Below are 23,742 nucleotides of genomic sequence, written 5' to 3'. Positions count from 1 at the left end.
CGGTGAACTATAAGTAGCTGCAGCCACAGCTGGTGCTGCTGGCAGTCAATGTAGCAAGAGTAGCCTACTAAGGTGGTCTGATTCTCCTCACCTCCTGCATGAAACTCCCTCTCAGCTGGAAGTGTGGGCAAGGGGTGAGGGGGGCAGGGGGCTGGGGGGGGGGGGGGGGGCGGGGGGGGGGGGGGGGAGGAGGAGGGACAGGAAGGTATTTGGCACAATATAGAAAGTGGCAGCCGCTACTTCCCTCTCCCTGCTAGAGAGTGTTAACCTGAACAGTAGGGATCCACTTAAAACAAGGAAAGCAAAAGAAATTTGATTTTTAACGCTGATTTTCGTCTTGAGCTAGGCTAAAGGGACTGCAGTGGGGTGACAGGCAGACACCTGTACTGTGGCGCGGTCACTTTCCCAAAAATGACATTGTTATGATACAATAAAGTTTCATACATACTTACCTGGCAGATATATACATAGCTATAGACTCCGTCGTTCCCGACAGAATTTCAAATTTCGCGGCACTCGCTACAGGTAGGTCAGGTGATCTACCGCCCTGCTCTGGGTGGCAGGGCTAGGAACTATTCCCGTTTTCTAATCATATTCTCTCTTCCACCTGTCTCCTGCGGGGAGGCTGGGTTGGGTTCTTCAATTGTATATTATCTGCCAGGTAAGTATGTATGAAACTTTATTGTATCATAACAATGTCCATTTTCATACATTCAACTTACCTGTCAGATATATACATAGCTGATTGACACCCTTTGGTGGAGGGCAAGAGACAGCTAACTAACTGACTAGACAGGTAAACAACATATATTGTAGGTATAAATAAACCTTAGTTCCTACCTTCTTAGATGGAAGACTTCGTGGCTACTGCCAAATAGGAGTCTTGCTTCATCTCAAGAAGTTAACCTTAGCGTAGATAAGTGCTCTGTGGCCAATGAATTTCTTGTGGTATCTTGTCGATGGGGTGTCTCCTTCCACTTTACCTCGACAGAATCCTAATTGGCGTTTGTCAATGGGAGGCACATCCGCTTATATGACAACACGCACTAATTAAGGAGCACACAACCAATCCCGATCACCCGATCCTAACCCGTGTTAGTTCTAAGATTGCCTAGAGTTATCCCCAAACTCTTTGCAAACAACCACAAACTCGAAAATCATACATACAAAAATAACAAATTTTTGTACCCCTCTAATAGTCAGATGTCACTCGATTTTCAAATAAAGAGAAGTGAAGGGCCGCCTGTGCGACTACTGACACTCCCATAAATCGAAAACCCGAGAACACATCCGACAAGAGGGTTACGTACATAATTTTAAGGGTTGTGCTTTCTCCTTTACCCAGAACCGTCTGTGCTGACACAAACGGACTAACGAAAAGCATTTATCATACGTAACTCGTACGTCTTTTAAATAATGGGATGCAAACACAGAGTTGCATCTCCAATAAGTTGTGTCCAAATGTTCTTTAGTGACATATTTCTTTGGAACGCCACCGAGGTTGCGATTGCTCTAACTTCGTGGGCTCCCACTCTTAGGAGATTAAACGACTCATCTGGACACTTCTTATGAGCTTCTGTGATAACACTTCTCACAAAGAAGGCTAATGCGTTCTTGGACATTGCTCTCTTGGGGTCTTTCACTGAGCACCAAAGACTTTTCTGCGAACCCCCCAACTGCTTCTTCCTGTCCAGATAAAATTTTAGAGCTCTAACTGGGCACAGGGATCTTTCTGCCTCTCTGCCCACCAAGCTAGAAAGTCCTTTAACTTCGAAGCTCCTGGGCCAGGGATTCGAAGGGTTTTCATTTTGGCCAGAAAAAAGGGACTGAAATGAACAAATTGCTGAGTCTCCTTTGAAGCCAACTCTTGATTCAAGGGCGTGCAACTCACTGATTCTTTTTGCCGTTGCAAGAGACATCAGAAACAACACTTTCTAGTGATATTACGGAACGAAGCAGTGTGAAGTGGTTCGAATTCATCTGATGAAAGAAATTTAAGAACTACATCTAAGTTCCAGCTTGGAACCTTAGGTTCGCGTGATTTAGATGTTTCGAATGAACGAATGAGGTCGTGCAAATCCTTGTCATTCGTTAGATCTAATCCTCTGTTTCTAAAGACTGCTGAGAGCATACTCCTGTACCCCTTAATAGTTGGTACCGAGAGATGCGACTTTTGTCTAAGAAACAGAAGGAAATCTGCAATTTCGGTCACAGAGGTACTGGAAGAGGACAGCTTCTTCGACCTACACCAGTTTCTGAAAACTTCCACTTCGATTGGGTACACTCGCCTCGTAGATGATCTGCGGGCTCTAGCAATTGCATTTTGCTGCCTGGCGAGAAAAACCCCCTCGCTCTGACGAGTCTTTCGATAGTCGAAAGGCAGTCAGAGCAAGAGCGGGTAGATTTTGATGGTACCTCTCGAAGTGGGGTTGTTTGAGCAGATCTATTCTGTTTGGAAGAGATCTGGGGAAGTCCACTGTCCATTCCATCACCTCTGTGAACCAGATTTGAGCTGGCCAATACGGAGCGATCAGAGTCATCTTGGGTTCCTTCGGATGCCACGAATTTTCTGACTACTTCCCCCAGTATCTTGAACGGGGGAAAAGCGTAAACGTCTATTCCTGCCGAACCAGTCCAGGAGAAAGGCGTCTGTTGCATAAGCCCGGGGATCCTCCACAGGGCACAAAATGTATCTATCCTTTTGGAGAGGAATGTGGCGAAAAGATCTATTTGAGGCTTCCCCCAAAGGCGCCACAGGCTCTGACAGACTTCTGAGTGGAGTGTCCATTCTGTGGGAAGCGACCTGGAATCTCTGCTCAGTCTGTCCGCTCTCACATTCCTCTCCCTTGAACAAACCTTGTTAGAAGAATTACCTTCCTTTGGTTCGCCCAAATCAGTAGATCCCGTGCCAGCTCGTACAGAGCAAAAGAGTGCGTTCCCTCCTTGCTTCTTGACATAAGCCAAGAGCTGTCGTATTGTCCGAATTTATCTGCACGACTTTGCCTCTGACTAAGTGTTCGAAGCTCTTTAGCGCCAGGTGAATTGCTAAGAGCTCTTTGCAATTTATGTGCCATGACACCTGTTTCTGCCGACCAGGTGCCTGACACTTCTCTGGGTGGTCCCAATGTTGCACCCCAGCCCGCCTCCAGAGGCGTCTGAAAACAATGTCAGGCTTGGGTTCCGTACTTGCAGGGACACTCCTTTGTTTTCCTTTAGTGGAAGCAACCACCACTTCAATGATGTTTTTATTTCTTCCGATATTGGAAACGTATCCGATAGCTGACCTGTCTTCCAACTCCAACTTCTTCTTAGGAAGAACTGAAGCGGTCGAAGATGTAATCTCCCTAGGAGAAAGAACTGTTCGAGCGAGGAAAGGGTTCCCAGAAGGCTCAGCCATTCCCTCGCCGAAGTGCGCTCTTTCCCTAGAAAGTTCGATACTGTGGCACAGCCTTTCTTTAGTCTCTCTTGCGATGGAAAACTCGAAAACCCCGAGAATCCATCTGAATCCCCGATAAACCACGTTCTGTGGCTGGGGATCATCTGAGACTTCTCGAGGTTCACGATCAGTCCCAAAGACTTTGTCAACTCCAGTGTTAACAGGTCCTCCAAACACTGCTTTTGAGACCTGGCTCTGATGAGCAGTCGTCCAGGTACATTGAGACATTTATCCCTTTCAAGTGTAGGTGTCTCGCTACATTTTTCATCACGTCTGTGAAGACTTGAGGAGCGTGGACGGCCGAAACACAGGGCCCTGAACTGATAATTTCTTCCTTCGAACATAAATCGAAGGTATTCTCTCGACGAATGGTGGATCGGATGTGGAAGTATTGCGTCCTGAAGGTCTATGGACACCATCCAATCCCCTTGCCGTAGTGCTGCAAGGACTGAGGCAGACGTTTCCATGCTGAACTTCTGTTGTTCGACAAATTTGTTCAGCGCACTTACGTCCAGTACCGGTCTCCATCCCCCCGAGGCTTTTGTTACAAGAAACAAGCGGTTGTAAAACCCCGGGGAGTTGCAATCCAGTACAAGTTCTATGCCCTTTTTTCCCACATCTGTTCCACCATTTGACGAAGAGTGTCCGTCATCATCTGGTCCCTGTATCTGGCGGACAATTCCCTCGGAGATGTTGTCAAGGGAGGAATGTCCTTGAATGGATGCGATACCCCCTTCTTGATAATCGACATCGTCCAAGTGTTTGGCTCTAAGTCTTCCCAGGCTTTCGCAAAATACTGTAGCCTGGCTCCTACGGGTGTCTGGAGGACAGAACTCTCACTTCTTCCCTTTCTTAAAGGCACGGAAGGAAGACCTGCCCCTCTTATCGGTTTGACTTCCTTCTGGCGATCGGTCTAGTTGGAAGACCTCCTCGAAAGGGGGGCTGTTTCTGAGCTGGGCGAGCCACTTTCTTCTCCTCACTAGCCACAGGCCTACTCTTCCTTGATGATTGTCTAAGGATATTCCTGGGTGGCCTTTTCCGTCAGAGAATGCGCGATGTCCTTCACCAACTGCGAGGGAAAAAAGATGTTCAGAGAGAGGCGCAAACAATAAGGCGGCTCTCTGCGAATGAGAGACGGCCTTTGTGAGGAAAGCACTGTGCACCGCTCTTTTCTTTAAAACTCCTGCACCATAGCGATCATACCTCAGCTGATCCATCCTGAACAGCCTTATCAATGCAGGCTAGGATGCAATTCAGGGTTTCTGGGTCGAGTTGTTCATTTTCTTGAGATTTCTTGGCCAGAACCCCAAGGACCAATCTAAGAAGTTAAACACTTCTAAGGTGTGAAATAGACCCTTTGATGAGGTGGTCCGTTTCCGAAAGCCCCAATGTAACCTTCGCTGCATTCAAGGCGTGCCTTCTCGACGAATCCACCAAACTCGAGAAAATCTGATTCGGCTGAAACGGACAGAGACAATCCCATATCCTCTCCCGTTTCGTACCAAATTTCCTCTCCTCCCTGTAAGTTTGGCGGGAGGCATACAAAAGACCGTCCTTCCTAACTCCTTCTTCTTCTTGAACCAGGAGTCAAGAGATTGTAGCGCTCTCCTCATAGAAATGGCAGGCTTCATTTTAAGGAAAGAGGAAGACTTGAGTGTTTTCGTGCTCGAAAACTGCGAACGTGGTGAAGGGGGAGCAGCTGGTGTCAAAGAGTCTCCATATTCCTCCAACAGAAGGGACGAAAGGACTTTATAATTAGAGATCCTTCCTTCATTTCGTCCTCCGAGGCATCTTCTGGGTTAAGAGGCTCGGAAGGAGAAGGCTCTCTCCTTTCTACTGACTCTTCTCTTACTCTCTTACGAGTGTCAGGTTCATACGAGGAATGCGCCTGGTGTACAGCAGGAGTCTCTCGCCTGGGAGGAGTAGCGTGCTTGGGATCCTCCTGGCGCCTGGCAGGCGCAAAGCGCCTCGAATACTCCTGGCTTTCAGCAGGCGCCTGGCGCCTGGCAGGCGCATTTTCATCAGGCGCCTGGCGCCTGGCAGGCGCAAAGCGCCTCGAATACTCCTGGCTTTCAGCAGGCGCCTGGCGCCTCGTAGGCGCATTATGTTCATAATACTCCTGGCGCGTGGTAGGAGTATTAAGTTCCGCATACTCCTGGCGCCCTGGGAGGAGTATAAGCTTCGTAAAACTCCTGGCGCCTGGGAGGAGTATAATCTTCGGAATACCCCTGGTGCCTGGGAGGAGTATTTAGTTCAGAATACTCCTGGTGCTTGGGAGGAGTATCCGTCTGATGTTTAGTAGGCGCTTTCCGTCTTATAAGTGCTCTACTCCTAACAGGATCTTCTTCTTCATCCAGCTCTTGGCGCTTGAATGAAGATCTTGAATGTTGTCCTGCTCGTTAACGCCTACTCGGAGTCTGGCTTCTGGTTGGCGCCCTACTCTTGACAGGAGTAGCTTCCTTTCCTACTTCTCGCCTGTCTAGCGCACCGCCCCCCCCCGACCCCCCGAGATGGCCGCCTGAGCGACAACTCCCCTGAAGGATGCGTCGTGCCTGGCAGGAGATAGTTTTCTTTAGATCTTTTTAATAGGAAGCCTATCATCCTTCTTACGAGTAGGCTCCTTATAACGAGTTCCTACTAGCAAGGCTAATTGCTCTTGCATATTCTTCAAAATTTTCTTGGTTGAGGAATCTTCCGAATTAGGAGAGGGAGATCTGTAAGGCGCTCTAGGATCTCCTCCAGTCCCAGAGTCTGACTGTATTCTCGCCCTCTTTACTACCGAAGGCGCTCCTCCTTCCGAGAAGCGCTCGGGACACTCGAATTGATCTCATGTCAGCAGGCGCCTGGCGCCTGGCAGGCTCTTGCATACTCCTCTTCAAAGGACGAGAAAGATTCGACTCCTTCCACCCTCTTCTCGGAGAAGGCGAACTCGACGACGAAAGCACTCTCGTAGGACCCTCTTATAGCGGTCTTTAGCAGTCGATACGATCGATTCTGCCGAAGGGACGCTGATCGTTGGGGATTCTCCACAACCCCCGTACGGCTTTCGATTTCCTTCTCCCTCCGGCCAGGGAGCTTGGAAGAGGTCCTAGGCCTGGGGAGCGTCGCAGAGACGACCAGACGCCCCCTCCCACTACACTGGGGGGGACACTAATATCACTGCCACATTCACTTTCCTTACCTTCCAATGCTGCGACTTTTTCCTGCATTTTCTGAAGGGAAGCTCTAAGTTCTGCTATTTCCGAAGCCGAACTAGAGGGATTAGCCATTTGTGAACGGGCTGAAACAGAATGGTCATTATCATCATAGGAAGAAGCTACAGAGCTAGAAAGTAAATCATGAGAGGCGACCTTCTATGGGTTTTCTTTCTCTCTCTATCTCTCTCTAACTTCTTCAAGTAAGAGTTAGATTCTTCCACTCTTGTGCACTCAGATTCTCACATTCATTACACGTATTTCTCACTTGAACATTCAACCATTCTACACCCTCTACAACTAGTGTGAGGATCTACCGAAGCTTTCGGAATCCTCACCTTACAGCCCTCATTCACACACACTCTGAAACTAACACTAGAATCAGACATATTCACAAAATCCAAAAACCAAGTCCAAAAAAACAGTCCACGATAGCGAATGCCAAACAACGATCCAAGTACGTCACCACCAAATATCAGCGAGAGATGATCAAAAGCTTTGCGAAAAACGAATTCTAGTCAGGAGGAAGTAACAACAATGTTGATACAGCCGGCGACAGAGAGAATATGATTAGAAAACGGGAATAGTTCCTAGCCCTGCCACCCAGAGCAGGGCGGTAGATCACCTGACCTACCTGTAGCGAGTGCCGCGAAATTTGAAATTCTGTCGGGAACGACGGAGTCTATAGCTATGTATATATCTGACAGGTAAGTTGAATGTATGAAAAATAACTTTAGCAACTTCCAGTATCCTAAATTAGACCTCAGTCATAAGCCAACCTCCGTGGAAGTGGAAGCAACACCTCGAGACCTCTACTTTGCCTCCTGAAGTGTTTCTCCCAAGTTAGAAATTAAGGCCATAATTTCGATTAAACAGAAGTTAATGAAAGTCTAGCCATGCCGCAGTGCAAACTTACCTCCATGACACTAGAAATTTTACTTTGAAAAGAAGTCTTTCTATATCTTGCGCACAGCTGGCGCTTGCAGCAGCGTGCAGTCAGGCAGCAAGATAGTTGGGTTTAATATAGACTTTAGGCCAAGGGCTAAAAAGGCTAAGTATCTACACCTATGAGGTCATTCAGCGCTGAAAAGGAAATTGACAGTAAAAGGTTTGAAAGGTGTAAACAGGAGGAAAAACCTCTCAGTTGCAACATTAATCAAGTGTTAGAGGAGGGTGGAAAGTAAGATGAAGAAAGAGTATGATATGAAAGAAAGAAAGTAAGAGGAAGACTGAGAGAGAGAGAGAGAGAGAGAGAGAGAGAGAGAGAGAGAGAGAGAGAGAGAGAGAGAGAGAGAGAGAGAGAAGAGGCCAAATTACAATCGTCTAACTTCTCTACCTCCATAACTTTACACCATTTTTTTTTCTAAGTTAATAAGTATTATCTTAACAATATATCGTATACTCAAATACTGTGTACGGCCATTGTGGCGGAATCACAAGCTGCAGAATCCCCCCCACATATATATCTAAATCAGTCCAGCTGCCAAAATCCCCCCTCAATCACACTTTCTTCATTACACAACAAATACAGCAGGACAACTGACCTCCACCTATACAAACAAAAAACAAAACACATGTACCTACCAATCAATCCAGTTACTCAGGGCTATCGATCCTGTGCTGTCCGCTGTCGAGGTCACAGAGATATAAACAACAACAACCACCAAGAACCACAACACCACTACCCAACACAACAACACCCAAGGACTACAACCCAACAACAACACAACAACCACCAAAGAACAACCAACAACTCAACAACAACACAACAATAACCAAGGAACACAACCACAAAACAACACAGAAAACAACCAACCAAGAAACACAACCACAACCTAACAACACAGCAAACAACCAAAAACAAAAATCAACAACACAACAACAAAAAAGGAACAACAATCACAACCCAAGACCACTGCACAAACAACACAAAAAAACCGCACAAAAGGCAACATACACACCCACTAACAACACCAAAGAATAACAACAAAGACAACAGCACAGACACAACAACTCTAAAGCAAAAATACATTAACTCAACAACAAGCAAACAACAAATCAAATACACACAAAAACTTAACCAACTTTCAATGCCTTCAAAGAACTCTACCAACTCTACTTAACATCACCAGTTCTGACTAAAGACTGACTCAAAAACACTCAAAACACAGAACTCTAACAAACAAACAAGCCCCATAACCTATCAACGCTTTTTATATGAATACAAACACAGCCATGGTTAAAAGAGAACTACTAGCATGAAAGAGCTCATTTACTGTTGTTTTCACACCGACATAAAATAAATAACGTAAAGCTCGCAATAGATGAAAACAAGTGAAAACAAACGGAATCGCTGAAACTAACCAATTTATTAGCGGAGGGGAAAAACTAGTTCCTAATGAGACGCTTTAGTCAAATTTGTACTTAAAATTACGTCGTGATACAAACAATATGAGTTCGTTCTATATAAGTAAAGTATCCAGCTATTCATTTAAGCTAACTAGGAACAAGAACATAATGCTGAGACCCAGTGAGATGGTTGCATCTCGAGTGAAGGAATTGACTAGTTGGCTTCTCTGCCTGTCTAGGCCATGCCCCCCCCCCCCCCCCCCCCCCCCCCCCCCCCCTCCCACCCCCCCCCCAAAAAAAAGGGCTGTGTGCTAATGGCATGCTTGTAATTGTAATTCAATTTAAAAGTAATCAATTACATATTTTCAAAGTAATTTTAAGTGCAAATCTAAACTATCTAAAATTTCAGTTAGACGGGCAGTCCCCAAGTTACGACGGGGGTTTCCGTTCTTGAGACGCATCGTAAGCCAAAAATCATTGTAGCCGGAACCGTCGTCAAAAATCCTAAAGAAAACCTTAGTTTAATGCTTGGGTGCTTTCAAAACTGCATTCTTATTGCATTTTCATAAAAAAAAAACTTCAAATATTGATTATTTTGCATTTTTGGTGTCATATTTCTTCTGCCAGATCAGTGTTGTAGGCGTCGTGACCCTGGAAATAATTTCTGATGAATATAATTGAAAAGCACCTTAACCTCGGAACGTCGTAAGCTGAACCCATCTTAACCCGGGGACGGCCTGTAATTTGATAATGCGACTGGTAATTATATTTGCAACTGTAATTGACACGAAGCATCACTAATTACTGACAGAAATTCGTCTGTTAAACTGATGAAGACATCCATATTACCGAATCCCGTCCCTGGAGGATTATTCTCGGAAAGCAATGAAAAGTAAAATTCCTTATGATTTCTGATTTATATGATACAAGATACCAATATTATCTGTTAAAAATGTTAACATAGTTAAAAGACGGTCTTCCAGCTTGACTACTGCAAGACAAAAGCAAGGTGTAAGAGGGGAGGAGCATAGTTACACCAGTCCGAGGTAGCCAATCAGGACCAAGAAGTGCTATGGGAATAACGATACTTCCATCAACAATACTACAATAATATGAGGATACATACAATATTGGATTAGTTGGCAAGCCTACACAGTCCAACTCTGCTGAAGTCGGACCGAATCTGATTCTCGTTATTGTTCAAATACATTATTGTACTGAATATCATACGATTCCATTCTCGTTTCACGTTCAATTATTCCGGTACTGAATCATCATAAGTCAGAATGCACAAATCTCCAGGATTGGCCAATACTTGTAATTACTAATAAAACAATATAGTAGTTAAAGAGGTCTACTCTAGGCTGGACTACTGTGTTAATTTTATGCAGTTTCTCTTGTACTGAATTATCGTAAGTCAATATGTATTACCTAGAAATTTAACTGACTGTTGCAAAGAACTCAAAGCAGGAAATAAAACCCAGGATGGCTCTAAAGACGAACCTTCACACTAGACACTACAAGGGAGTCCGAACCCGAGGGAACTTAACCTACGCTTCTCTTCCTAAACACTATTTAACCTTATCGCTACTTGTCTGTCCCTGGCCTAACATTACATTTCTGGGCTCAGCTCGTGTCGGCCTATGAAAGGATCCTTAATATCATTCTTTCTAGGTAAAATTGATCTAAAATTACCAGAGAAAAACAAAATTAAGAAAATGTCAGTAAAACTGACTCGCTCACTCTTAAAAGAAGTGTCGGTATGGTAATAGGGGCCGAGGTGGGGAACACTACCACGAGACAATCACCAATTAGAACTTCCAATCAGAATCCCCTTAAGAGAGAGCTGATACCAACGGGCGATGCAGCCGCTACTACTACTACTAGAGGACGCCACGGACAGCAGCGCCCCTAGCGGACATCCTTAATTTTTAGCGCTAGCGTCAAGACGCATTATTTTCTGTGCTGTGCTAATTCCGGGATTTATCTTGTTCACCAACATGGAACGCTCTGCTATTGCAACGGCTAAGTTAAGTAACTCATAAGTAATGTTTTACCACATTTTTATCTTCCGGGTACCAGTATTTTCCTCTTAAATAGGTCATATACGGTTTCCCGGTTGTCTCGTGGTGGCGCCATGCTGCCTCGTTAAGAATTCCCGGTCCTCCATACTGGGACTTCTTATACTTATGGGCTTACTATGTTACGTTCATTGTTTTTTACATCGAGTTTTAGCTAGTTTAGCCCTCCTACCATCTCTCTTAGTTTGGTATTTAGGGCTATTATTATTATTCCGGCCCAGCATCCCGGCTCTTGCTCTTCATCGGCTATCGCTGGCTCCGAGTAGGCTTCTGTTTCTTGGAACAGTCTGCCTCCTCCTGGGCTTCTTTCTCTTTTACTAAAAGTGTCTTTTCCATCTTTTCGATGTATATATATATATATAGGGTTAGGCTAGCCTAGGTGCATGTTCCTTGTATTGGTACAGCCTGGTTCACGTGGCCCTCCTCACGGTTGTGTTGCTCGCGGCCTAGGCCACTTGCGGTCACGTGTTCCATCGCACCTTACCCTGCCCCTGCCCCTGCCCTCCCTTTCTGGTATAGGGAGGGGCTGGGGGACCCCTTGGTTGTCATGACAACCTCAGTCGCCTTCTCTCTCCCTCTCTGAGGTGGCCAGGGGTTCCTCCCAGCGGGGGGTATAGGGCGACCACTCATGAGGGGTGGACCGGGTCTCCGAGCGGGTAGTCCGGTGAGGCGGGGAGAGTTTAGGCCATCCCCCCCCCTCTCTCTCTCCCGCCGTGTTACGCCGAGACCTTCCTTCCTCCCCCCTCCCCAGTTGCTCAGCCACCTTCCCTCGCTATAACGAAAGGAGCCTTCCGTCGCAGCCGGGGCACCTTTGGTTATAGATTACTGGCTCCGCCAGCGGGCGGGGTGGGGACTACTAGTGGTCGGTTGCTTGCCTACTATATCCTTACATCTCTCCCCCGCTACCGGAAGGGAGCTTGCTTCTTACCCGTGCACTCTTCTAGTAGACGGGTGGAGAAAGGTTTGTTATTATTGTTATTTTAAGGATATACCCTAATTTTACAATGAATTGTCTAATTTTATTATTATATATCTACCATCCCCGCCATTTTCCGTCGTGGTTTCCATTTACCACCACTCCTGGTTGGTTTCCTTTTGTGTCCCCGCCATCAGCGGAGCTATAGCCTAGGGCACCCAACCAACCTGGTTATTACACACGTATTATGGCGGGGCTCTGGTTTAATCTAACTTTATCGCTCCGGCACCAGCGGAGCATCTGTTAGACTGTAAGTGTTTTCCTGGTACTCATGTATCTTTCCACTTACAGGCTACCAACTGTTCATGGTCCCACCAGCGTGCAACGCGACGTTGTACGACCCCTGCGGCCACGATGAGTGCAGGTCTCACGCCCCTTTGTGCCACGTCATACAACGAGATGATCGTCTGGCACCCAGAAGCCTGCGCCATCTGCCCTACGACCTAGTCGGTCAGCTGGAGATGGGGTAAGTCCCATTATAGGCTTCCTTATCATTTTACTAACAACTCGTTAGTCCATAAGTTTGTTAACCCCACGTTACCGCCCACTAGAAGTCATACCTCTCCCTTTCTTTCAGGCTACTGGTGTTGGGAGGGTTAAGTCGTCCCCCCCCTCAGCCACCCTGGAAAACGTGGGGTGGGCGGCTTCGGGAAGAACGCCGCCAAAGGCCAGCCGTACATTCTGGACAAGAAGCTGGCCGTCCAGATCTTCCCTGCGGGCAAGTCAACTGGGTATGTTGACCCCTTGTCCGCAGCCCCTCTGATAGCCTCCATCCAGCAAGATCTCCAGCAATCCTTTGGGGTCGTAGCTTCCCAGGAGTCGGTCCCGGACGTCGCTGCCCTGGACCTAAACATCGAGCCCATGGCGGTAGGGGTAGAGGATTTGTTGGTTGAGGTAGGTGTGTCGGGTGGGCGCCCAAGTCTTTCCTTGGGTGCTCCTGGATCTTCTCCTGTCCCTTCTTCGAGCGCTTCTTTCCAAGGCTTTGTGGGATCTGAGATCCCTACCCGCTCTCCCGCTCTCTCTGTAACCCCCAAAGGTGAAGGGACAGAGAGAAACCGAAGACTCTAGCTAAGACAACTTCTAGGAAGTCGTCTTCGTCTTCTTCGGCTAGGAAAGTCTTCGACTTCCTACGCCGACGCGGTGAAAGCTAAGCCGAGTTCTTCTCACTCGAAGAGCTCTAGAAGCAAGGCTTCTAAGGAGAAGGCCCGCGCTCCCGCCGAGCCAGTGCCTTCCTCTCCCGCCTCCACCGCTTCCACTCCGGCAACGCCGGTAGGAGGAGCAGGGCCTAGCAACCTTTGATCCCACTGCTTCTCAGCATGGTGATGCAACAGGTGGGCGAGCTGGTTGGCTCGCAAGTCTCCGCCCTGGGGACGAGATTCGAGCAGATGTTCCGCACAATTGTCGAGCACTCTGTCTCAATCAGGCCAGTCCATACAGGATCTCTCTAACAGGGTTAGAGAGAATGAGGACCGAGTAGCCGGGCTATCTCAGGTTCCTCTTCCAGTCTCCCCAGTGCCAAGCACTGGCATTCTCCAACTCCCGCCATACGACTCTCTGCCAGCTTTCTCCATGGAGAACCCATGGAGAGTAGCTGCCTACGCTCCTTTTAAGGATGGGATGATCTCTATCCCGGAGTGTGGAACTCGGAGGATTGAGGACTTCGAGTTTTACCCTCCAGGTCTGACGCAGCCTTTCATCGGTTATGCTAGGCTGACTGTAACGGCTCTGACTAGGGAAGACAAGATCTCTAGAGAGTCTGTTTTATACAGTAGGGATCATGCCCAGCGGGAATGGGTTCACTGCCTTGAGGACTGGGAGTGCACGAACACTAAACTCCAGGCCTATAAGAGTCCCTTTACTATTTTCGCGACGGAAGAGGAGGCTTCTCTTCCGTTCGCCACGAAAATAGTAGAGAAGACCCTTCAGGCAGTCCTCAAGGATGAGCCCATCCCACAGTTGAGGGAGGCGGAGTCTACTTCTCCGCTCTTCCCGGCTTTCGGAGAATTGTGGGAGAACTTGCCAGCTACGTTCACGCTTGGTAAGCTCAAACCGGACTGCGCCATGGACCAGTTCGGCGAGAAGCTGCCAAGGCTGCCGGATTCCCTAATTCAGGCAGAGTTTGACGCGCGAACCAGGTTTGGCAGGTCCCTCAATTCCCTTATAATAACGGAAATGGCTGCTCTCTCTTATGCCACGGAACCGCTGTTCAAGATTTTGGGCCAAAATTGTTCAGTTCAGGGACGGTACCTTAACAGATGCTTTCGACTTCTTCCAAGCTAGGAGGAAGAATTGCCGAAAGCACGTTCTGGCAGGGAGTGTACTATTAGGCAAGCGAGCCTAATAGACTCTTGGCTTCTAGCATGTGGGGTCGGATCTCTTCCCAGAGTCCGCTGTTAACGAAGTGCACCACGAGGCTGCTAGGCTCAACCAGAGCCTTAGAGCTAGGTGGGGTATTTCTTCAAAGAGGAAACAAGAATCCGTCCCCACTGCTGGTAAGAAACCAAAGAAGGCTGGTAAGAGGTTCCAGCCGTATCAGAAACACCAAGCAACAGCAGCAATTTGTGCAGGCCGTCCCGGTTACCCAACAAGGACAACCTGCTAGTTCGAAACAGAACCAGCCCATCCTCCTGTTGTCTCCTCAATCACAGCCGTCGACCTCCTACGCAATCTCGCCGGCCTTCAACCCTACATATGAGGCTCAAGGCTACAAACAACCGAGAGGTAGGGCGAGAGGTTACTTTCGCCAGCGTGGCGCAGGAAGGGCGACAAGGAGCAGGCAGTTCAGAGGAGGGCGTGGTGGTCAACCCGCCCATCAACAATGAGGCTCCCCAGGTAGGAGGGAGGCTGTTCCTCTTCCGCCACAGGTGGGGGTTCAGCAATTGGGCACAGAGCATAGTGTCCAAGGTTTGGGTTGGAGTTGGATCAAAGATCCGCCTCCAATCAATCATTCCACCAGATACCATCAGAGGAATTGACAGATTACGCGGAAGAACTCCTTCAGAAAGGAGCTATTGCGAGAGTCAAGCATCTAAAATTTCAAGGTCGCTTATTCAGCGTGCCAAAGAAAGGCTCAACAAAAAGAAGGGTAATCTTAGACTTGTCAAAGCTAAACTCTTTCATTCGTTGCGACAAGTTCAAGATGCTTACCCTCTCGCAATAAGGGACCTTACTTCCGCGTGGAGCCGTCACATGCTCCAATCGAAATCTTACAGACGCATACTATCATATCCCTATAGCCAGGCACTTCCGCCCATCCTAGGATTCAGGCTAGGAAATCAGACATTCTCATTCAAAGTGATGCCCTTCGGTCTGAATGTAGCCCCCAGGGTATTCACGAAAATAGCGAAGTGGTTGTACAGCAATTGAGAACTCAGGGAATCATGGTAGCAGCATACCTCGACGATGGTATGACTGGGCACCAACCGTCGAGGAATGTCTCAAAGCCACCAAAAAGGTAGTTCACTTTCTGGAACATCTGGGGTTCCAGATAAACAAAACGAAATCCAGACTTACCCCGGAGTCTCGTTTTCAGTGGCTGGGAATCCAATGGGATTTGTCTTCCCGCAATCTGTCAATTCCAGTGGCCAAACGGAAGGAAATAGCAAAATCTGTCAGGCAATTTCTCAAATGCAAACAAACATCAAGGAGAAACCAGGAGAGAATCCTAAGGTCCCTTCAGTTTGCTTCGGTAACAGATATCCTCCTGAAAGCAAGGCTGAAAGATTTAAATCGAATTTGGCGATCAAGAGCAAACACCAAATCTCGAGACAAGTTGTCAGTAATCCCACAGATCCTCCGCAATCAACTCCGTCCTTGGTCAAAAGTAAAGAAACTTAGCCAGAAGGTACCCCCTTCAATATCCCCTTACCAGTGTTAACCATTCACACGACGCCTCCCTGTCCGGTGGGGGGGATATTCTCAGTTCAAACAGGTTCAGGGGACTTGGTCAGTTCAATTTCGCCAGCTTCACATAAACGTTCTGGAAGCCAATGGCAGTATTTCTTACCTTGAAGAGACTGAGCTTCCCCCGAAGAAGTCTCATCTAAGGCTAGTTTTGGACAGTGCAGTGGTAGTTCATTGCATCAACAGAGGAGGGTTCCTTTCAAATCCAGCATGTGAATCATGTCATGATAGCCATCTTTGCCCTAGCAAACAAACACAAATGGCATCTGTCTGCCACTCACCTGGCAGGGGTAAGAAATGTGATAGCAGACGCCCTGTCCCGGTCAGTTCCTCTGGAATCAGAATGGTCTCTAGACGACGGGTCATTCCAGTGGATAAGCCCTGAGAGTCCCAGGTCTCCAAGTGGATCTCTTCGCCTCACAAGCGAACCACAAGCTCCCTTGCTATGTGGCCCCCAACCTGGACCCTCTGGCTTATGCCACGGACTGCCCTGTCGTTGGACTGGAATCATGAGAAGAATTTATGTTTTTCCTCCAGTGAATCTTCTCTTGAAAAGTCCTAACAGCAAACTAAGGTCTTTCAAAGGGATAGTAGCTCTGATTGCACCGGACTGGCCCAAGAGCAACTGGTATCCTCTTCTTCTGGAATTGGGCCTCCGACCTCAACGGATCCCCAATCCCAAGCTATCACAATCAGTACAAATGAGGACTGTGTTCGCTTCCTCAGGAATTCTCCAGACCCTAACTTTATGGACTTCATGAAGTTTGCGGCTAATAAAGATGCTAATATTGATCCACAGAATATTCTCTTCCTAGAATCAGATAAGAGAGAGTCAACCATTAGACAATATACTCAGCTGTTAAAAAATTAGCATCTTTCTTGAAAGAATCCAACACTACAACCATGACAGTTAATCTAGCTATATCCTTTTTCAGATCCTTGTTTTTGAAAAAGGTTTAACAGCTAGCACTATTACCACTCATAAATCGGCTTTGAAAAAGAAGATCTTTCAAGTAGGTTTTCAGATAGATCTGACTGAATCTTATTTCAACAGTCTATCCCTAAAGCCTGTGCTAGACTTAGACCTTCCAAAGGCCTACTACAGTTTCATGGTTCTTAAATGATGTCCTCAAACTAGCTTCAGATACTGACAACCTCGTCTTGTACATTCATAATGCTCCTGAGGAAGACATTATTCTTATTAAGTCTAGCTTCAGGAGCTAGAATTTCAGAACTGTCGGCTCTATCCAGGGATGCGGGTCATGTGGAATTCCTCCCATCAGGAGAAGTTCTACTTGCTCCGGATCGTAGCTTTTTAGCCAAAAACTGAGGATCCTCTTGCAAGGTGGGTCCCCTTGGAAAGTTATCCCACTTCCCAGGATCCTTCTCTCTGCCCAGTATCAACTCTTAGAGCCTTTCTATCTCGTACTTCATCAAGATCCTCAGGTGCTCTCTTCATGAGAGAAAAAGGTGGTACTTTGTCAGTAAAAGGTATTAGGCAACAATCCTTTACTTCATTAAACAAGCCAATCCTGAGTCATTTCCAAAAGCACATGATATCAGGGGAGTAGCCACCTCATTAATTACTTTCAACATATGAACTTTGAGGATCTTAAAAAGTATACTGGATGGAAATCCCCGACAGTCTTTAAACGTCATTATCTAAAGTCCTTGGAATCTTTAAAGTTTTCAGCAGTAGCAGCGGGAAAACATTGTTTCCCCTGATACTGTATAGTAGTCGTAGTATAGATCCAGGTCTCCTTTCTACCTACATCATCCAACATGCCTCACCCTATCGCCATGCTACTCGGATATCCTAGCCTTAGCCGCTGGAATCATATCGTTGGATTGTCCCTTATTTTTTTTTGCTAGGGGACATCCACACTTGTAACTGATGGTGTGTACTTCAGTGTACCTCCCCCTTATTTTTATGCTAGGGTAGGAACAACGAATGGTTTGTTTGTGATATTTGCCAAACGCTTGTAATGATGGATGTACTTCAGTTGTACTACCCTATTTATTTTTATGCTAGGGTAGGACACTAATGTGTTTGTATATTTTGTAAATATTTTCAAGTTAAATCCCTTTTGGTTTATATTACACTGCATCATTGTAATTTACATATGCAGTACTATTTTTAAGTACTTTAAGATTACTAACGTTCTGTTATTTTACTGTTTAGTATAAGTTAGTTTAAGTACTTAGTTTGTATGCTGTAATTGATTTACTTATATTATATCCATCATTTTACAACTGCTTTTCATTTGTTCCTTTTTTCCCATCTTGTCTGTTTCTCTGGTACTCTTTCATAGGCCGACACGAGCTGAGCCCAGAAAAGGGATTTTGACGAAGGAAAAAATCTATTTCTGGGTGATTGGCTCGTGTCGCCCTATGAAACCCCCTTTATTGTTTTCCCCCCCTTGCAGGACAAGATGTTTTTTTAGATTAAGGATGCCGCTAGGGGCGCTGCTGTCCGTGGCGTCCTCTAGTAGTAGTAGTAGCGGGCTGCATCGCCCGTTGGTATCAGCTCTCTCTTAAGGGGCTTCTGATTGGAAGTTCTAATTGGTGATTGTCTCGTGGTAGTGTTCCCCACTCGCCCCTATTACCATACCGACACTTCTTTTTAAGAGTGAGCGAGTCAGTTTTACTGACATTTTCTTTAATTTTGTTTTTCTCTGGTAATTTTAGATCAATTTTACCTAGAAAGAATGATATTAAGGATCCTTTCATAGGGCGACACGAGCCAATCACCCAGAAATAGATTTTTCCTTCGTCAAAATCCCTTTAATCCCCTTGAGGGGGAATCTGCTGCTAAAAAGCTCCAACCCTTTCGGTTTTTGGATCTCCATGACCCCCAGTGCCCGTCAGGGCTGGTTCTGGAACAGGCAGGGGAGCTGGAAGAGAACGATTAGTATCACCTACGCTACAACTGCTATCTTTATTTCAATTAGCTTTGTCATGAAATAGCAAACAAGTTAGGTATTTTCTATCTTCCTGCTGTAGCTCTTTTTGCTTAACTATTGCGATTTTGCCGCTGTCTTCTATATGTTCTGGGTAGTCCTAAGTGATCTAATGAACCAATCCTTACATTCTATACACCTCTGTATGACATACATTGCACTTCTTCCCTACAGCTAAAACAAAAGGAATGTCTGTCATTTGAAGGTACTCATCCTTCGTTGCACTAGCACAGGAACGAAGTATGCAGACATCTCAACCAGCAGCTGTTGGAGGCGAGGCTGATGAAGCAGAGCTTAAGGTAAGGATTTTAGAGATGAGGCTCGACCATCTCCCCCCGACGATAACAGAGAAGTTCCAAAAACAATCGAAATACGATCCAAATCGGGGAAAAATTGGAAGAGACGTTTTAAACGCAAGGCAAGGATATCAAAACCCTATCAAGGCCTCGGTAAACACTGAGGGTCGGGCTACATGATCAAAGTTTGCTGGGAGCAAGACCACGCCGGCTCACCACGCGAACGAATAACAATTAAGGGTGACAAGCCCTCTGGTGGCCGGTATTTGCAGTAGCGTTTTAACCTGCAGCGTTGGTATGCTGACAGTTAAAATTACTCGCTTAGTGGTAAATATGTGGGGGATATAGTTCAGGCCTGGTCAGTGACTAGGGCTAATTCAGGTGTTCTGGGAGAGTACTATTGCAATATCTCAGAATCAGACAAATAGACAAAATAACCACAAATGCAGAAATATCCACAATTATACAAGAAAAAAGGCAATATGCAAAAAACAACAGTCTCACAACAGAGGCGGACAGAGAGGTTAACGACACGTCTGCACCCGACAGCGGTCGAAAGCAAAGTGGAATGTTTACATCCAGTCGGGCGGGACTCCCGACCATCGGACAAACAGTTACTGCCTAACTACTTTGTTATAGAATCTTACGACCAAGTTCCAGCTGGCGCTGAAAGTAATTACTTATGTAAAGGACTGATGGTATGTATAATGTGTAGAACAAATACATCGTAGCAATGTCACAGTAAAACCGTTGATACGTATTTGAGTCAGGAGTCTACTTACTTTTTCAACAATGAATATTTTCAAATTGATTAACATGAATATGTAAAAAATTTATACAATTCATGACCTTATACCGATGTTTAACTATTCATTTAAATAATTATCTAGCCCACTCTTCTTCTTTCTACTGAAAAATCGCGAGTTTCCTTGAACCCGAGGGCGGATGGCGTCATTGTTTACAATTGTTGTGAAGAAAGTGTCTCAGCGTCTCTGGGTACAAGTGGTGTGCCGATTTAGCACAGGAAATGGGAAGTTTGCTGACACAAGTGACTCTGGAAACTTTGAGATGACATCAATCCTCTACAAAGGGGAAACAACAGAGTGGACTAGCTGAACCAGTTTTGGCTGTGATTACAAGGTAAAAATGAATTTCAGTTCAAACCATGACTCCGGGAATAAGAAGTTTCATACTTTTACTAATAGGGTAAACAACCGCGTGGACTGGCCAACTCACCGACTACCACAGCTAGGCCACCCTCCGAAAAAGTACTTTTAACACGTCCTGACACCGGAGATGGTCATCAGTCATGAGTTGTTGGTGGTGATAATAGGAGCTAAAGACCTCTACTCTCCTTTCAAAGTAAGTATTTTCTCCAAAGTTAGAAATTAAGGCCATATTTTAAGATTTAAACAGAGGTTAATGAAAAGGGTGGCCAACGCAGTGCCCACAATCCCAAAACGCTTTCGAAATTTTAACTTACAATTAAAAAATTTTAGAAGATTGACACCATCTCAATGTTTGCGGAGTCGCTTGTGTCAACAAACTTCCCATTTCTTGTGCTAAATCCGCACACCACTTGTACCCATAGACGCTGGGGCACTTTCATCACAACAATCATATCCCCGAACTCTTACCAGCACTTAGTATTCATACTTATTCAAGGGGACTACGGCATTCTTTGCGGCGTTTTGCGCTCTTCAATTGTTTATCGCTGTTGTCAATTGGTATGTGTTTACCCTTCAAACTGGGTATAAGACTTACACAAAACCGGGGAAATAAGTGAAATTAGCATATCTATTTGTAGTATACTATATACATATTACAGCAATTTTATCATTACTACTGCATTACTATGACAACTAGAATTCATGGAAACAGTTTGCAAATGCATCGCACTTTCATCACAACAATCGGAAACAGTCCCTGGCCACAACGTTTTTAAGGAAAATGATATTGTTATGTTACAATAAAGTTTCATACATACTTACCTGGCAGATATATACATAGCTGGGACGACGGAGTCTTAGCTATGTATATATCTGACAGGTAAGTTGATTGTATGAAACTACTGTTTTGGTAGAAGACGACGACAAAGCGTGCACTAGATAATTATTTAAATAAATAGTAAAACATCAATATTTTACATATTTATGATGATAAATTTTGAAAAATATTCGTTATTGAAAAAGTAACCCGATTCCTGACTCAAATTTAAGTAATTATTTTTCGTGATTAGAACGTTCTTTTAAGTCCTGTATTAGAGGCGTCACGACATCTTGACTTTCGTACCTATTGTAAATGAATTGCTATACTCAACTTTCTTGCAGAACAGTTTACCAGTTATTCATGCAGATTGTTATCAACTATTCATGTAATTGTTATAATCGTAATGCGCATAGTATATAGCTTTATTATTTACTTTTTGGATATATGAAGATGTTTTACTGCCGGATTACCACCGTAGTGTGACGCAAACAACTTTCGGTCCTGGGCCTCTGTCTTTTTGTTTTTGCACCATAAAGAAATTAATGGGGTCAGAATTTTGCAATGACCAGAAAGTCGTTAAAAGAGGAAAGTTAGCATTGAGGAGCATATGTTTTGATTGAGAAAAATACAAATTTATACAATAGCTAGCTTGTAAAAAGTACTTGATTATAAAAAACTTGATTGACAACTAAGCAGCATACCTACTATGGGTTTCAGAGACAGTGCAAGCACGTTTTTTGGGCAATATTCTGTCACGAACTCTCGTATCAGAACAGATTTTGCTATAGTGTATTACAACCAGTGCCGTAATTTATAAGGGTATCGTGAATCACTAATAACGACACTTGTCCTGTACAAGAGACAAAAACTCCATTATCCAGAAATGGATACAAATACAGCAGTAAAAAGCTCCACCTACCCTCTTCCCCCCCCTCCACCGCCACCCCTGTCCTTCTTCCTTCCTTCACCTTCCCTTCTCTCTCTCTCTCTGTTGCCAATTGGTGTGTTCACCCTCCAAACTGGGTATATATAAGACTTACACAAAACGTGGATATTGGTGAAATTAGGCTATGTATTGGAAGTATATATACATAAATATTAAAGCAATTTTGTCATTATTGCATTACTATGACAACTAGAATTCATGGAAACAGTTTATGATAATGCATCGGCATATGTGTGAAGCTCCAATAATGTGGCAACGATGATTTTGCCATTCTTAGCATGCAAACATTAAAGGTTATATTTATTTCTGGCATACACTTATTAAAAAAAAAAATCAAAATACTAATATAGACTTAAATCAATGAAAAGTGCTAGTAAAAAAAAAAATGTATAATCCACTAATCGCTGTCTGCTCCGTGATGGTTTTCGGCAGCCAGATGTACGACAAAGTTAGAAACATTGCATTGTATCTACTTTAGAAATATCTGTAATTTTTCGGGGTAATTTGGTAGCAAAAAAGGGATAATAGACATGAATTAAATAAATATTTTGAAGTAACAAAGTAAAGTTAAACTAAATAATGAGTAAAGTAAACAATTAAGGGAATAAAGCTTTGCACCTCATAAACATTGTTGTCGTCTCCTGCTTGTAACTGTGTTTGTGGAGTGAGCGCTTAGGAACCAGGAACAGCAATGTCATTCAAGTGCAATTTGGAGTGGATTGAGACCAATAATGTGTATAATTACAATCAAATAAACACTGTGGAGTTTCAGTAGTGATGGCAGTAAGGATAAAACCACCGATTACAAGGTCAAAATTAATTTGGTTCAAACCATGATCCTGAGAATAAAAAGTTTCATACTTTCACTAATATAGGCAACAAAATGTTGTTTTATTGTGCTGATTACAGCTGCAATCTTGAGTAAGATCAATAAACATTACATATATACGCTAACATTGTTGAAATGAGTGCTGGGAAGGCTGGGAAAGATGGTGGACAGTCCGTGATTAGACCGGCCAGCCTGACGTTAGCCGCCATATTGGATTTCAAAACTGCCTTGAAAACATATTTTACGAAGAGCGTCACATGCTTATTTTAGTTCATATGGGGCTTTCATATAGGGTAAAAAACCGCATGGTACAGGGGTGGACCATGTACGATCAATGTGTACAACACCAAAAAAGTACATTATAACGCGTCCTGACATCAGAGATGGGCATCAGACGCGACTTGTTGTTGGTGAGAAACGGAACTTAAGACCTCTACTCCGGTGTCAGGACACGTTATAGGGTAAATCACCAAGGCAGGCCAACCCTCATCACGGTGGACGGGTCTTATTCACTCGATATTTAATTGGTGAAACAAGAATACAATTGCAACTCTAAGCATAACATTTAAAAGACTGAAGTTTCATCAACATAATGTGATATATGAAAGCCCCACACGAACTAAAATAAGCATGTGAGCTCTTCGTAAAATATGTTTTCAAGGCAGTTTTGAAATCCAATATGGCGGCTACGTTTTTCATGGAAGGTTCTGATCAGTGATGGCCACCATCTTTCCCCAGCCTTCCCAGCACTCATTTGAACAATGTTAGCGTATATATGTAACG

The 23,742-nt window shown here is 44.9% G+C and overlaps 1 protein-coding gene across 1 annotated transcript in view; it reads right to left on the bottom strand.

Moving 5' to 3' along the window:
* LOC135223083 (uncharacterized) overlaps positions 1-23,742 on the bottom strand; it is an 89,920-nt gene that overhangs the window by 38,208 nt on the left and 27,970 nt on the right.

This window comes from Macrobrachium nipponense, chromosome 8 (genome assembly GCF_015104395.2).
Source record: "Macrobrachium nipponense isolate FS-2020 chromosome 8, ASM1510439v2, whole genome shotgun sequence".
NCBI lineage: Eukaryota > Metazoa > Arthropoda > Malacostraca > Decapoda > Palaemonidae > Macrobrachium > Macrobrachium nipponense.
This window is presented reverse-complemented; position numbering and strand designations above follow the sequence as displayed.